Source organism: Myxocyprinus asiaticus, chromosome 6 (assembly GCF_019703515.2).
Source record: "Myxocyprinus asiaticus isolate MX2 ecotype Aquarium Trade chromosome 6, UBuf_Myxa_2, whole genome shotgun sequence".
NCBI classification, from domain to species: Eukaryota; Metazoa; Chordata; class Actinopteri; order Cypriniformes; family Catostomidae; genus Myxocyprinus; species Myxocyprinus asiaticus.
Genome location: NC_059349.1, coordinates 36,654,946 through 36,672,663, shown reverse-complemented (window position 1 = coordinate 36,672,663; position 17,718 = coordinate 36,654,946). Strand labels below are relative to the sequence as shown.

Below are 17,718 nucleotides of genomic sequence, written 5' to 3'. Positions count from 1 at the left end.
TTCTATTAAATATACATATGTTTATTTGATGACAAGTGCAATAGCCCAGCTGTATAAGGAGATGAACTACAAAGGACCAATTTCTACAAATAAGGTTTGAGTGGACACTTGACTAACCCTGCAAGAAATGTGACAGTATGTCCCATCTGCATGTGATCTCATTTGTATTAGAAAGCTTTCGTATTTGAATGTTTGGAACTATCAACGTATTGACAGCATCTAAAATGTAACACTTCTACAAAGAACAACTTTACAGACTCGAAATACTCTGATGACTCGAAACTGAAATTACTTTGCGAGTGTACTGCTGCAATCACAGAGATCACTACTTAGGCACAATCTCATAGTGAGACTGTTTCATTAAATGATACCTTTTCAATGGCATATGTATCAATAAATAAAATCCAGAAGGGACTAATATACTGTATCATTTGCACTTATTGTATGGCTGAATATATTGTATTTATCATTATATTTCAACAAGTATGAAATGTGAGTGAATCACTGTCAATGATATGATGCAACATTTAAGGTGTTTCACTCATTTACTGATTTGTGTGTGTGCATGTGTGTGTGCTGTCACAATGGTGCTGGTCTTTAGAAATACACAGAACATAATTAAATGTTATCTTGTCAAATTAGGTAAATGCATTATTTGTGTTAAATAAATATTCCATTAAACACATATAATTCATCTATTTTATTATAAATACAATAGAACCTATGAATTACATGAATTCTATATTCTATGAAAATCAAAGGATTCAAACATTTGTACATCTCTAAGTTTGTCCTTACATAAAAGGGTTTTACTTTTTAGATGCTGTCAATACATCTATATGTCTGTTTCAGTGTCTATCCAAACATACAGTACACAAATCTGCAAATCTGTGTGCTAGAACCACACTTCATGTACGAATAATCCCTATCAAGATCACATCGGTATGTCCAGATCCACCAGAAATGGCCACGACAAATTGCCTCTCTCTCAGCAGTTCATGTATGACGCCTCTCTTGTGTTTTGGCTTCTGTTCACCTTTTGCTTGTTCCTTGTACTCTGAGATTTAAAATAGTTACATTTGCATCAGTTCCCAAAAGGTTTTAGTTACATACAGCTTCAAAAAGCAGTTATAGTAATATTAGTAATAGCAGCATGGCTGAATTCCAAACGCATAATTTGACAGTAGCACATATTTAATAAGTAAAACCACGCTTCTGCAAATAATTTATGAGAAAATCTGCATCCTTCATTAATCTCAGTCAATTTGGAAAACAAAGCCTGGGTCTCTGATCCATATTAATCTTATGAGTTTTCCACTGAACCAATCTCTTGAAATTAAATCCTAATTTCAGCAAAGTAAACTTCAGAGATTTTTGTTGTTGTTGTTTGCTTTCGAGCAGATTGAAAATCCATGATTTATTGCAAAGCTGTAAACTGGGCTAGATGAAAAGAAGAGGGTTTTATAGCAATGTTTTGCAGACACAGTGACCCACAGTCCCTATTCCTGTGAATCAACAGGAATGCTTATTAGTACTGCATGAGCAGAAGAAGGCAGTGTTATTATCATTAACAAAAACTAAAACACAAACTAAATGAAAACATGTTTGTTAATGGCAATAAAAAGAAAACTAACATAGTTGGAAAACTGAAACAAAACTAAAATACATTTTTATGACTTCAAATAAAAAATAAAAATAAAAAAAATAAAATAACAAAAAGACCAAAAATAAAATTTTATTTTATACACAGTATATTATACAATTTGAAACCTTTAAAACCCACCTTCATTAAACATGAAAATGCCACTAAATAGTAATAACACTAAATAACCCTGAGAAATGTAATGGTGTTAAACATATTTAAGTGACAAATACTAATTATATATTTAATGTACTACAACTAAAATAACTAAATGTGAGTTACTCCATAATTTTTAGGTTATGTAGTTAAGTAACAAGGAAAAGTCTTTTTGCTTTATATAGTTATTGTTTCTATTCCAAACCATTGCTAAGATACTGTATAGTCATTTAAATGCCAGCCTAAGACTTTCCTTGTTATAAAACTGTTATAGTCTGCTATAGTGACAGTCAACACAAATTAGTCAAGAAAAATAATGCTGTTGAATCAACATTTGTCCCTTTAAGCTTGTCATAATCACTGACAGTGTGTTTCTTTGAGTCAATCCCTCCTAGTAAAGGATTCTGGTAGTGAATTAATTGGTTTCTAAAAAATAAAGTTGTGAAGTTGAATTAGGCTATACTTGAAGTTCACTCAAAGAAGGAACAATGGGTCCTGCAACAACGTGATATTGTGATGGCTGGACTATGTTTATTTATTTGCCACGGCTTTTTGTCATTGTTGGATGCTGTTGACATTGTTTACAAATCTGTTTCAGTGAACACAGATTTATTTCTATGCCAGAAACAGTATGCTCACTGGTCACCATTGTAACCTTGCTCTAAATGAACATGTCCTCCTCAGGACAGAGTTCTCTCTTAAAGGGATAGTTCACCCAAAAATGTTAATGTCACTATTCACTCACACTGTCAGTGGCGGTTCTAGCTTGTATGGACTGTGTGGGTGCCTCGTGCCACCCCCCCTGCAAGATGCCGCCACCCCCCCGCAAGATGTCGCCCTGGGCAAGTGCACGTCGCCCATGCCTAAATCCGCTACTGCACACTGTAAATACTAAAAGTTATTTCAAATTGTTCAAATATTGTCAACTTCAGCTTAATTTTGGACTGTTCTTAATAGTTTTAATTAAGTTATCATTACTCTCTAAATTCTAAAGTTGTTATTAATAAAAACATTTAAGTGGTCCTAATTAAAGTGTAATTAAAAGTCACATTTTGAAATCATAACTCAAATACATACGCTCTTTAAACTTTGGCTTCGAGTACTACTAACTCAAAATTATCAAGTAAAAAATTGCGGCTGTGTGCAGTACCCATAAGCCCTTATGCTTGAATAAATTATGCATGTTTAGTCAAAACAAGGGAACTTATGTATACATTAATAATTGTTATTTAAATATATATAGAGTTTTAATTCTTATGACTATATTGTTGTTTTGTTGTAGCTGGTTAATAGTTGTGATTTGTGTGAAGTCACATGAGGGTAATTAGTGTTACCTCTGGAGAACTTGGAGTCTGTTAAATTTAAGCCATTCTTCTTTACTCAACTGTACTTTACAAATAGTTTTATGTGCACTAAGAAGTACTGAGGAGAATCCAATGTGCCATATGGCTAACCGAGATTCCAGTCATAATTTCTGTTATACTGTTTAAGACGTGCTATAACTCAATTTAAATAATTAAATAAATACAACAATGATATGTTAATCACAGTTAAGTTTACTTGTATATAGTTAACGTTGCTTAAAATTACGTTCAGTTTACTTGTGCCAAATAGTATGTTTACTTAGAAAAAGCATGCAAACAGAACTTAAAAAATTAAGGTCAGCTAATTATATTTTACAGTGAACTTCTGGGTGTCTGTCACATCAAATAAAAACCAGATTCAGCTCATCAACTCATTAGCAGAGTACATGCCCTGAATTGAGTGCATCAGATTAGCGAGACATCAAAAATGTGCAGTGCTTGGAGGAGTTAAGAACCCTCTCTAACTGATGTGCAACCTCTTCTATGCCAACAACACCACAGCCAAGAATACAACTCTACCAAAGTCTCCTTAACAAGCTTAACCAAAAAACAGAAAGGCCATGCTGGTTGACTAGACTCACCAGCTAGGTTCAACAGCAAGACCAACCCCAAACCAGAATGAACCAGCCTGAACTGTGCTGGTCATTCAACATAGTCTCATGACAACTTGTAATAATTCGTTCGAGATGACGACTTGGTTTGTACGAAAAGGTACAACTTTTAAAGGTGCCAAATTTTAGCTAGCCTCCTATCCAATGCAATAACAACAACCATAATAATAGCATTGCATATTGGTTTGTTTTATTCTTCTCTATGGCACTAGAAGTCATAGGTTTTTGTACAAGCCAACTTGATTTCTTAAAAGTTTGTCATCTCGTACTAATTATTAGGACTTGTCATGAGACAGGGTTCAGACTTTTCAGTAGAGTAGTGCCTCTCTTAGTTGTATGATTTCCACTATCCCTGCATTTTAAACTGCCACAATCATCTTTGTTCCAAATAAGTCCCTGTAACTTATAATGAAGTGTTCTAAAGCAACTGGTCATGACCCACATTAAGGCCTTCATTCCACCCAAACAAGTTTGCTTACAGCCACAAATGATCCACTGTGCATGCCATAATATACACCACCCACTTGGGTATCTCCCAGCAGAACAATAAAAACACGTACATATGTTAGAATGCTCACTGACATCCATACCAGAGACACCAATTGGAAAACTCTCTGCATGAAGAATTTAAACATCCCACTTTGCACCTTGATCCCAGACTTCTTGACTAACAGAACAACAGACCACAGGATCCATAACTAGCCTTCACAAACTGTGTTCTTAACCCTTTCCTCTTTACGTTGTTGACTCAGCACTCCATCGCTAGGCATCAGGCAACCACAACATGTTCTATATATTTGACAGACACTTTAATTCAAAGAAACTTGCAGTTCTTACAGCAAATTGCATGCAAGCTATTCATTTTTTCAGTATATGTGTTCCCTGGTAAATTAAACCCATGACCTTGGTGTTGCTAGAGCCAATGCTATACCAGTTAACCTACAGAAACACTCCTACAGGAGCTACACAAATCAGACTTATCTCACTGTGAATTTGGCAACAGTAGGTTGAAAGTTCGTCATCTGAAATCAGTCTGTGCTTATTAAAATTTGAACCACTGCCCCAGAAGCCGTGTGAGCTCCAGTGCTCCAGTATGAATCAAGTGCCTCCCACTGTTGTTTTGAATGAGGGTGCGTTCCATTCAGAAGTGATGATCCTTATGCCCTATTCCCTTCGAAGACTTTACCATCATCCACTGTGAGAGCTTTGAAAGGCTAAATGGTGTGGGGCTCAAAAATAAGGGTCCTTCAGAACTCACTTTTTAAGTCATTTTTATTGGAAGTTTGAAACGATCTTACATCATAACTATCATGATTATTCTCCCTTAAAAGTGCCATTTGGAGGGTGATTTATCCCATCTGGATAAATCACCCAAGTCTGAGTTCACATCTAGCAGGAAAGGACGTCACTTTCTTAATTGGTTGCAGTGAAGAAATGAAGATGGCACACTTCCTACCTCCTGCATTGTACTTTTGAGAGAAATGTAAGACATAAATCACAATAAACCTACTTTGATTTTGAGTTTCAATATTGTACTAAGCCATTGAAGCAAAAGTAACATGCTATGATCAGAATGTGACAGTACATTACACTAAATACAGCAGGCCTTGGGAGATTTTGACTTGTTAAACACCACTTTGCTCTTCAACTTGTGCATCTGAGAATGCAAATTGTAATAGTTAAAATGTATTGTGACATGATGATAGGCTCTGTTTAATAACACATCGGGAAGCTTCTATTCCATCCATTTCAGTTTGAGCCAACTGATTGGCATTCAATGCACTAAATATAGTGGAGCCATGTTAAAAAATTATTCTTCATTCTGCAAAGCTATCTCTCACAGTACTAAACAGATCCATGCAGTTAAATCTGCATGGCAGAGAAACCTCCACAAGATCAGGTCACAGTAATGCAGGGAAAATATGAATGAAAATGAATCATAATAGAGTGGGCATTCAAGACTTGAGCACATTACATTAATTGGGCAGTTTTCAAAGACCACAAACACAGACTGTGAGGAATGAAAAACTGAAGGAAAGCCAATAAAAAAGCAAACACACCAGCAACTGTTGCCTTTTAGTTTATGAAGACCTTGTAATTAATCAGTGCTCATGAGGGTGAGGATAATATTTATGCAGCCAAAATGTCACTGTTACTTTGAGGCAGCGGATTTAATTCAGCCGAGATTCTACCAGGGCACTCACGCGGTATAAATACAAATCTAGCCCTGGGCGACTTCAAAATTATGTTAATAAAATGTGAAATATGACTGTGATATTTCCTCCCTTGTGACACAGAGGTATTTTTCTTTGGCAAAGATTGACTTTATGGGGTTTATAGAGTGAATTCTAAACCTACATCATAACTCAATGCTTATTACTTTGCTAATGAACACAACCATCTTGAACTATTGGAATGTAAGTGAAAGACCTTCTTTAAAGCTTATAAAGCACTGGCATTTTCGGCTTGTATGCAAACATGTGTATTTACAACCGTACAATAACACACAAAAGGTGATATTCAAGCTGAACAGACAGAAAGCAATATAAGTTAACAGCACAGCACTGTAAACAATATTTTACCTCGATCCAAACAGCATTCACATGCAAGTACAACTGCAATTTGTTTTTTTGTTGTATGTTTTTAGGAGGTCTTTTCAGGGCAAGCTATAAATGACTGTATAAGGACACCTATTAGTTCCTTGTCATAAGACTGAAGTACTGTGAACTGAAGAGATATACCATGGCATCTTTTCACAGCCATAACTCTACCACAAGAGAGTTTCTATGCATGCTTATAAGAGAGTGCAGGAATTTATGACCATTTTCCCTGCAACAATTGCCAGTGATGAATTGTGTTCCTATACAAATTGGTTGTGCACTTTGTATGCTCTCCGTCTTGATAAATATGCTTTATTATGTGCAGGTGGAGTTATTATTTTTCCAGAAAATATGCTGGGATTATATGAAGCTATTCCTAATTGTTTTTTCATGAGTATGCTGCTTTCAGAACATAGATTTATATGGATGGCTGTAAAACTGTAAAGTAAAGCAGTGAGGTAGTAGCTGTTTTTAAAGGAGAAAATCTCTGTGTGTTATTGCTTCATCCTCCCACACAATTAACAAAGTGATTTTCACAGCTCTCTATTCAATTAATCATTCACCACAGTTCCTTTAACACAAACGCATCACCAACCCCCACAGAGTCAAGTCGCAGAGGGTTGGAGGCCAGCCTGATACTTACTGTTTTATATAATTGGTTATGTGCATCTTTCAAAATGGAATATCAATATGGAATACAGTATGTGTAGACACTTGATTTTTATACAGCATTAGAGTAACATGATGTCCATTTTCTGTATGTTGGACTTCCTCTATGAAACATACACTGCATTGTAGTCAACACATAAACAAGGTGTCATTCTTGGTTTGTAAAAATCTAAAATACTTTTTTTTTTAAATGTACGTGCAATGGTCTTGTATTTAAATATATATACGGGGTATACCTGTATTTAGAGTTTATAAGGTCAATGTTTTTTTTTTTAATGTATGTGTGTGAATGGTTGCTGTTTTCTGACATGTATAAAGTGTTTTGGTGGTCTTAGTGCATTATGGAAAAGAGACTGATCTGTCAGGCTGCATGTTGGAAAAGAAAATCTTGCACATATCCAACTGTAAAACACTGTTATCATCTGTCTGTTAAAAACATCATGGTTACTTTCGTAACCTACGTTCCCTGATGGAGGGAACGAGACATTGTGTCGATGTAGTGACACTAGGGGTCACTCTTGGGAGCCCCAAACACCTCTGCTTTTTTTTAAAAATGCCAATGAGAATTTGTGAGTGGAATTTGCATGCCACTCCCCCGGACAGATGGGTATAAAAGGAGCTGGTATGCAACCACTCATTCAGGTTTTGTGCTGAGGAGCCGAGACCAGGTCCCGGCCATTTCAGAGGGTAGTTCAGCATTGTGGCAAGAGGGACACAATGTCTCATTCCCTCCATCAGGGAACGGAGGTTACAAAAGTAACCATGACGTTCCCTATCTGTCACTCACTTGACGTTGTGTCGATGTAGTGACACTAGGGGTCCCTATACAAAACGCCACAACTAGCTGAACTGTGTTACGTGAACTGGTGGAGTGTGTCGGGCAGACCGCTGTGTGCCTCGTAGCCAGCGCACCAGGCCATCATGTAACCTCCCCAATGCTCTTATGAGCGTTGAACGGTCCTACAGGAACAAGTCGACTGCCCAACAATAGGGACAGGCTAGCCCAGCCGAGGCCTCTTTTCCTCTCTTTTCTCCCCAAAAAGAGTGGAATTTGTTAACCGACTGGGAGCCATAAGTGTCTACGTCGGGGGATGTCCCTCCCAAGGGGAAGACACTGCGGAGACCACACCCCGCCCAAAAAGGGGGGGGGGTATTTTGAGTGGAATACATCACATGGTCTTACCGAGTCTTGTCAGAAGTGTCCCATGGTAGGTCCTACCCACATGGTGACAGGGGGCAGAGGGGTCTCTGCCCAAGGAAGATGCAGTTTACCGACAGGGAAACTATTTTGCAGAAGATATCACATGGGGTCGCCTTGGGGGACCAGCACATGTGGAGCACCTGCATCAGTACAGGGTCTCATTAGCGCACATACTGGGCCGGCAGCGAGTTTCTCCGCAAACTCAATGCCAGAAGGCTAAGGAGGAAAGTCATCCAGGGATCACAGTCTGTGAACACGACTGGCAGTCAAGAGCGCACGTCTTCACCTCAAGGGAGGGGAAAGGCGCTATGCGCAAGCGGTACACCTGGCCAGCTGTCCCGGAACTTACCTGTTCGTGCCTGCCAATACACGGGACGAGACCGGCTCAACCCGGAGATTGTAGAACCTCGCAAAGGTGTTGGGTGTTGCCCAGCCCGCTGCTCTGCAGATGTCTGCCAAAGAGGCGCCACTGGCCAGGGCCCAGGAGGCCACCACACTCCTAGAAGAGTGGGCTCGTAACCCCGCAGGGGGTGGCACTTCCTGAGCCTGATATGCCATCGCAATGGTGTCAACGACCCAGTGGGTGATCCTCTGTTTGGAGACAGCGCTTCCTTTCCACTGTCCACCAAAGCAGACAAAGAGCTGCTCTGAGCTTCTAAAGCTCTGCGTGCGATCCAAATTGATGCGTAAAGCTCACACTGGACACAGCAATGCCAAGGCTGGGTCGGCCTCCTCCTGGGGCAGCGCTTGCAGGTTCACCACCTGATCCCTAAAAGGGGATGTGGGAACCTTGAGCACATAGCCCGGTCGGGGTCTCAGGATCACGTGAGAGTAACCCATACTGAACTCCAGGCACAATTCGCTGACAGAGAATGCCTGCAGTTCCCCTACCCTTTTGATGGAATTGAGTGCAGTCAGGAGAGCAGTCTTCAAAGAGAGTGCCTTAAGGTCAGCTGACTCCAAGGGCTCAAAGGGAGCTCCCTGTATACCCCGAAGGACTACAGAGGGGTCCCACGAGGGGATGAGGCATGGTCTGGAGGGATTCAACCTTCTAGCGCCTCTCAGGAACCTGATGATCAAGTCGTGCTTCCCCAAGTACTTACCATCTAGTGCATCGTGATGAGCCAAAATAGTGGCTACATACACCTTCAGAGTGGAAGGGGACAGCCACCCCCCCAGCCTCTCCTGCAGGAAGGAAAGCACCAATCCGACTGTGCATCTCTGGGGGTCTTCGCATCGGGAAGAACACCACTTAGCGAACAGACGCCACTTCAAGGAATACAGGCACCTCATAGAGGGCACCCTAGCCTGAGTGATCGTGTCTACCACCGCGGGTGGTAGGCCACTTAGGTCTTCCGCATCCCATCCAGGGGCCAGACCTGGAGATTCCTGAGGTCTGGTCACGGGTGCCAGATGGTGCCCCATCCCTGAGAAAGAAGAAGCTTCCTCAGGGGAATTCGCCAGGTGGGGGGCTGTCGTGTGGAGCGTGAGATCTGAGAACCAAGTCTGGGTGGGCCAGTAGATTGCTACTAGGATAACCTGCTCCTCGTCCTCCCTGACCTTCCACAGGGTCTATGCAAGTAGGCTCACTGGGGGAAATGCATATTTGCGTAGCCCAGGAGGCCAGCTGTGTGCCAGTGCATCTATATTGAGGGGTACCTTGGTCAGGGCATACCAAAGTGGGCAGTGGGAGGATTCTTGGGAAGCAAACAGGTCTACCTGTGTTCGACCGAATCGACTCCAAATCAACTGGACCACCTGAGGGTGGAGTCTCCACTCTCCCCTGAGGGTAACCTGATGTGACAGCACGTCCACTGCGGTGTTGAGGTCGCCCGGGATGTGAGTGGCTCGTAGTGACTTGAGCAGTACTGCCAACATCTCTAGACAGTTGATGTGCCAATGCAGCCACGGGCCAGTCCAGGAGCCGGCGGCTGTGTGCCCATTGCATATGGCGCCTCAGCCCATCTTGGAGGTGTCTGTTGGAACCACGACGTGCCTGGAGACCTGCTCTAGGGGAACCCCTGCCCGTAGAAGTGCAAGGTCGGTCCAAGGACTGAAGAGGCAGCAACAGATCGGCATGATGGCCACGCGATGTGTCCCATGTTGCCATGCCCATCTCGGGACTCAAGTCTGAAGCCAGTGCTGAAGCAGTCTCATATGCATCAACCCGAGCGGTGTTCATCAACTGGACAACCAAGGTGGACGTCACCTGCCCGAGAGACCGCGCTGTGACCTTCGTCGCCCGGAGAGCGAGGTCGGTCGCCGAGCACAGTTCCTGCATCAATCCCGGGTCAGAACTACCCTCGTGCAATTATTTTAGCGCCTTGGCTTGGTGTACTTGCAGGAGAGCCGTGGCATGCAGGGCGGAGGCGGCTTGTCCAGCGGCACCGCAGGCCACAGTTGTCAGGGATGACATAAACCTACAGGCCCTGGACGGATGCTTCGAGTGCCCACGCCAGGTGGCGGCGCTCTGCGGACACAAGTGCACCGCGAGTGCCTTATCCATCTGGGGGATCACCGAATACCCCCTGGCCACTCCACCATCGAGGGTAGTGTGAGCGGGGAGCTGAAAGACCGGGACTGGGCAGTAAAAGGTGCCTCCCACGATCTTGTCAGCTCCTCATGCACTTCCGGAAAGAAAGGGACCGGGGCGGGGCGTGGCCGTGGGTGGTGCCCTGAGCCTAGGAACCAATCGTCGAGCCGCGAGGGTTCAGGGGAGAGTGGAGGGTTCCACTCTAGCCCAACGCTCATGGCCGCCTGGGAAAGCATGTCCGTCATTTCCGCGTCGGCCTGAGACTAGGCGACCGTTCCTAAAGGAGGAAGCCCAGCCAAAGCCTCTGTTTCAGACTGGACGAGCCCGATCTCTGATGCTGTGCTCAATAACTCATCGTCTTCTCGAGCTCTGAACAAGAAGTCAAACTCACACTGAGACGTGCCGGCGGTCTCGTCCGAGAGCCCGACCGGGGAAAGCGAGCATGCTGGGGAATGGGAGGCCAGTGCTAATCGACGCGGCCTCAAACCCGTAGGTAGAAGGACCCATGCGGGGAGCCGCTGGGGTGGCTTGCTTTCATATGAAAGCAAGCCGCAACCGCAACGTTGCCATGGTCATGTTTTCGCAATGAGGACATGACTCATCCACGAACAATGTATCCACGTGGGCAGTGCCCAGACACATAAGACAGTGATCGTGGCCGTCAGAAGCGGAGAGATAACAACCGCAACCAGGAATAACACACAAACGGAAAGACATCTTTAAAAAGACATTCCGTGTGTGCCGATCTTTTTGCAAATGAAAATATACTCTTTTAGAATATACTCTCTTATTTTCGCTCTGCCAAAGCACCCAGGGGTGTTCTTTGCTCTCCAGAAGCCACTGAAATGCGCCGTAAATCCAGCAGTTTTGAGGTGCGTCTTTGGAGGGAATTGAATTCAGTGCACTGAATACAACCGCTTGGCTCCGAAGAGAAAATCTGAATGAGTGGTTGCATACCAGCTCCTTTTATACCCATATGTCCGGGGGAGTAGCATGCAAATTCCAGTCGCCAATTCTCATTGGCCTTTTTTAAAAAAAGTAGAGGTGTTTGGGGCTCCCAAGAGTGACCCCTATTGTCACTACATCGACACAACGTCGAGTGAGTGACAGATAGGGAACACATTGTTTTGGTTGCACAGTCATCCCAGTAGACCTTTACTTCATCAACACAAGGCAATGCTTTCACAAGGGGGCAATGTGAGGTCACAATGTAAACAGGTTTTTTGTCAGTGTGGAGGAAAGACAAACAAGGCAAGGCATGTAGCAACCCAGTTATGATTTAAGAAATGTAGGAGACTGAGATGAATTTGAGACCCAGCATCTGTGAGTCAGGAAGGATGCCTGTGATGGAAAGCATAGCTAGACAAAATGGACAGGAGTGTCTTGTGGGAGACTTTTGCATCTCAGCAGGATGTCAGTTCAAAACCAGGTACAGAAGCAATGAAGCTGCCCCTTACACATGCCCTCCAGAGGTCTCCAAGCTCATAGAAATGAGAATAGAACTTTTCAGCCAAGACCCACATCCCAAGCTGAATATCTGCCACTCATGTAGGGGGACATAGGAAGATAGATGGATTTGGAAGGAGTTCAGAGGGATTTGATGGTTGTCGCTGAGGTGGCTGCTAGCTTGGCCTGTAATGCTGTTGACATCTCCATGATGGTGCAAAAGCTTTAGCTGCTTGGCAGGTACAGGAAGTGAGAGAGAAAAGGGGATGTGGTGGAGAGGTATTGAGATTCAGCTTCCACTGCCAGGAGTATCAAGCAATTTTCCTCAGGGATTCAGTGTTTTATTACCTACGAAATGGCAATGGACTGCTCCATATTTGAAGCGTATCAAGAGTGTTTGCTTAAAACATGTGACTGACCTGTGCCTGTTGATACCAAAGGGTTTCGAAAAATTAGCAGCAGTAAGATCTGGAGAAATAAAAGTAGAGTCGTTTTGGTACAGAATTACTGCAGACCATCATGCATGAGAGAGAGAGAGAGAGAGAGAGAGAGAGAGAGAGAAAGAAAGAAAGAAAGAAATGACAAAAAACAAAAGAAAAACTAAACAAAAAGAAATTAAATGAAAAGAATAAATACAGTATAAAGGTAAGAGAAGAGTATTTTTTGTAATCCAAGTTAATTCAGTTAAAAACCTGCCGAATTCATAGGATATATACACACAATTATCAGTCACTAGATGCATTTTTTAATTACTTTAAATTGCACAGAAGTGCAACAATTCAGTAAGCAAATTCTAAGGTTTAAACAGCAAGACAACGAGTCAAGGAGACAGATTGACTACATTAATTTACACTTCAATTAAACTATAATTTGTTTTCACAGAATCACACTGGCTATCTAGTAATAATAACCAATACAGCAGCATTAATAGCAAGGCATAACAACATGGCAGTTGAAACCTATGCTAATATATCAATGGCCTATCTCACTCCCAGTGTCAAGCAAAATAACATGTCCAGTAGTCAATAACCTGGATTGAACACACAGTTCCTGTCTGGGCAGAATCATTCAGATATTCTGTTTTTTCTCCATGTCTATTTTGGCTGATTCTATCTGATAGACCCACAGTTGAAGCTATTTAACCAAAAGCGAAAAGCTTTTGTTGCCCTGGTAAAGCCATTTTTGTCCTGTTCCTACCATCAGCTTTTAAGAAATGCAACACTCCTGGGATCACGCGAGCATGTGGGCTGCTTTTGCCAGTGGGTACACAGAGTCTGAACACTGTTCCTCACTCAGTCACTCAGTCGGATTGGTCAGTAATTTACAGCAGTTGCCTGGGAGGTCCGGGATGAAGCCAGCTGAATGGACCCTTTTGGCAGTTTATCGAGTGGTTACATGATCTGGAGACACAGTGGACTGATTCAAAGTCTGGTTCTGTCACTGTCGATTTCATACTGCGTCTCTTTGGGGCTAAAAGGACCAAATCTGAATATATGTACTTCCCTAACAAAGCATGCAAAAAGAAATAAATCTAATGAATATGAAGTCCGAATGCTCACTATTCATAAACAGTGGACAAAGAAAACCCTAATAACCAACTGCATTTGCTGATACTCTGAAGCAAACAGTGGCCATTTCACTATCCAATAAGGCCACAAGAGCTGAGGAGCCGTGAGATTTAAAACATTTTAAAGGCGGAGAACCACGAGCAGGTGACAGTTTTCAAGTGTAAATGCTATTGGTACCAAAAAAGTGGTTCCTTTGGGTAATTGGTTCTTGTTAAACAAGACCAGAGTAAATTATTCTCTCAGTTATTGTTTGAACATCATTGATGCGAGTCACAGGGAAATGCTCACGTTCTCATATATAGTTCCCACGTTTGGGAATGTATATATACACTAGACACCTGCATGCCTTAAGATCCGATATGCTGAAGTGTGTAATTTTTTCGATGTAAAATATTTTCTCTTTAGCCAGCTTAATGGAATATTCCGGGTTCAACACAAGTTCAGCTGAATCAACAGCATTTCTGGCATAATGTTGATTACAAAAAAAAAAAAGTTATTTTCGACTTGTCCCTCCTTTTCTTAAAAAATCTGGGTCACCTTTTCTGTGTAAAGTTATACCCAGTTTTACAACTTCGTTGCCATTTCGGTGTAACTCTGTAAACAACTTTACAGCTCAAATAATACACAAGTGCTTTTATAAAATTATAATCTTCACATTTCTGCTTTTATTCTCCTGAGACCCCCGCATGACTGCTGTGTGCATTTTCTAGTAGCACCTAATAAACAAGCAATTTATTAATTTTTATTCTAGAGCATATAGTTTTCCTAAAAAATATATGTCCACAAAGGTTTGAAGTCAGAAGTTTACATACACCTTAGCCAAATACATTTAAACTCAGTTTGTCACAATTCCTGACATTTAATTGTAGAAAACATTCCCTGTCAGTTAGGATCACTACTTTATTTTAAGAATGTGAAATGTCAGAATAATAGTAGAGAGAATGATTTATTTCAGCTTTTATTTCTTTCATCACATTTCCAGTGGGTCAGAAGTTTACATACACTTTGTTAGTATTTTATAGCATTGCCCTTAAATTGTTTAACTTTTGTGTTGTTTTGTTTTGGGTAGCCTTCCACAAGCTTCTCACAATAAGTTGCTGACATTTTGGCCCATTCCTCCAGATAGAACTGGTGTAACTGTGTCAGGTTTGTAGGCCTCCTTGCTCGCACACGCGTTTTCATTTCTGCCCACAAATTTTCTATCGGATTGAGGTCAGGGCTTTGTGATGGCCACTCCAATACCTTGACTTTGTTGTCCTTAAGCCATTTTGCCACAACTTTGGAGGTATGCTTGGAGTCATTGTCCATTTGGAAGACCCATTTGCGACTGAGCTTTAACTTCCTGGCTTATGTCTTGAGATGTTGCTTCAATATATCCACAAAATTTTCTATCCTCATGATGTTATCTATTTTGTGAATTGCACCAGTCCCTCCTGCAGCAAAGCACCCCCACAAGATGGTGTTCTTCGGCTTGCAAGCCTCACCCTTTTTCCTCCAAACATAATAATGGTCATTATGGCCAAACAGTTCCATTTTTGTTTCATCAGACCAGAGGACATTTCTCCAAAAAGTAAGATCTTTGTCCCCATGTGCATTGCAAACTGTAGTCTGGCTTTTTTATGTCGGTTTTGGAGCAGTAGCTTCTTCCTTGCTGAGCAGCCTTTCAGGTTATGTCGATATAGGACTCGTTTTACTGTGGATATAGATACTTGTCTTCCTGTTTCCTCCAGCATCTTCACAAGGCCCTTTGCTGTTGTTCTGGGATTGATTTGCACTTTTCGCACCAAACTATGTTAATCTCTAGGAGACAGAATGTGTCTCCTTCCTGAGCAGTATGATGGCTGCATGGTCCCATGGTGTTTATACTTGCATACTATTGTTTGTATAGATGAATGTGGTACCTTCAGGCATTTGGAAATTGCTCCCAAGGATGAACCAGACTTGTGGAGGTCCACAATTTTTTTTTCTGAAGTCTTGGCTAATTTCTTTTGATTTTCCCATGATGTCAAGCAAAGAGGCACTGAGTTTGAAGATAGGCCTTAAAATACACCCACAGGTACACCTCCAATTCAGTACACCTCCTATCAGAAGCTAACTGGCTAATTGTCTAAAGGCTTGACATCATTTTCTGGAATCTTCCAAGCTGCTTAAAGGCACAATTAACTTATTATATGTAAACTTCTGACCCACTGGAACTGTGATATAGTCAAATAAAAGTGAAACAATCTGTCTGTAAACAATTTTTGGAAAAAAATACTTGTGTCATGCACAAAGTAGATGTCCTAAATGACTTGCCAAAACTATAGTTTGCTAATATTAAATCTGTGGAGTGGTTACAAAATGAGTTTTAATGACTTCAACCTAAGTGTATGTAAACTTCTGACTTCAACTGTACGTGGACAGCAAGACTACGTTGTGAAATTTTAAATAACACTAAGGTATAGAAAGTCAGTTTCTTTTAATCAAATTGTTTATTATGTTTCCAGGAGTGTTTGTTATTCATGTTTTTGAGATGTTACAGACATTACAGCTGATTTTTTGTAAAACTGAATAAATAATTATTATTCAAAGTAATGTCCAGCATCATCTAATCACTGCCAACCATGGTAAAATAAAATGTTGCATTATAAAATTCTGAATCTATGTACTGATTACCATTCTCCAATGTCTGCCAAACATGTTGAGTGGTCCAGACATCATTTGCAGCCTGAAACTGAACTTTTGGTCAGATTTTAGGATTGAATGCACTTAGCTGCATAGAAAGCTATAGGATGCTCCCTTGCTCCCTATTTAGTGAATGACTTAACCTCCAGTAGTATTGGGTTCGATTCCACCTTAGTCGAGTCCGAGTCAAGTCTGAGTCTTTAAACAATCGAGTTCGAGTTGAGTCCGAGTCCAAAAAGGGGCAGAGTCAGACTCAAGACCGAGTTCATAACAGGCCGAGTCAGAATGAATCTGTTTAGGAATCTGAATGAAAACTAACCGTAAACTCAACATCAATATTTTAAGCTTATTTTAAACTTCACAACTAATACAGTACATACAAATGAGTCAACACAGTAGTAATTAGCACTCGCTGAGAAGTTACGTCTCATGATTTGACTGCAAATGCCCATCCAAAAACACTGGAAAAGCCCACTGATATAATAATATATACTGCTAAAATATTGGCCCCATTTACTTCCATTGTAAGGGCCTTGCCATAACCTAGATTTCTGCTTTTTTTTTTAAGAAAAAAGGAGGGACAAATCTAAATATTTTTTGTGGTAATCAATATTGAGCTTAACTTGTACTGAACCCTGAATATTCCTCTAAAATGCAAAGACAAGTATTAGTAAGTCCTTCGTAGGCTTTCTTCCAAAGAGTGCAAACACTGTAGTTCTGTAGCGCTATATAACTTTGGACTGATGGGGGTCCTGGACATCCTGACAAATCAATATTGACTCAATCAATGGCGTGAGCTTGAGACCATCTGTTTTTCCAACCAGTGACAGAAGTGGGGAATATTCAGGAAAGCCGTTTGAAACAATTATTATTTGAGTTTCCATTAGGTGAAGCTAGTAGCACAGAAATTATACTCTTTATACGCTTTAACGGCCTTCAAATGCAGGTGCTACTTTGAAAGTATGAAAATACGGACACATATCATGTTGTTGTGCAAAACAACACACAAACTCAGAATGCGTGTCTCAACAGCGATGACTCTTACATTGTATCTCCAAAACAGTGTAGACCACATCTCATGTGAAGCACAGGACAGTGAGTGCAGCAGACCTGATAGCCCCTGTCTATTTCCAGTGTCCTTCATCTAAGCCTGACACACGTTTCCTTGGTAACTGCATTGACAGTAAAGGGATTGGGGGGGGGGGGGGGGGGTGTCGTCATGAAGAAATCTTCCCAGAAGAAATGGGAACTACTTATGCAGGTC

The 17,718-nt window shown here is 41.5% G+C and overlaps 1 protein-coding gene across 1 annotated transcript in view; it reads right to left on the bottom strand.

The window, feature by feature from the left end:
* The window catches only part of LOC127442211 (tenascin-R-like), a 242,539-nt gene that overhangs the window by 189,075 nt on the left and 35,746 nt on the right, over nucleotides 1-17,718 (bottom strand). The gene's annotated exons all lie outside the window — the stretch shown is intronic.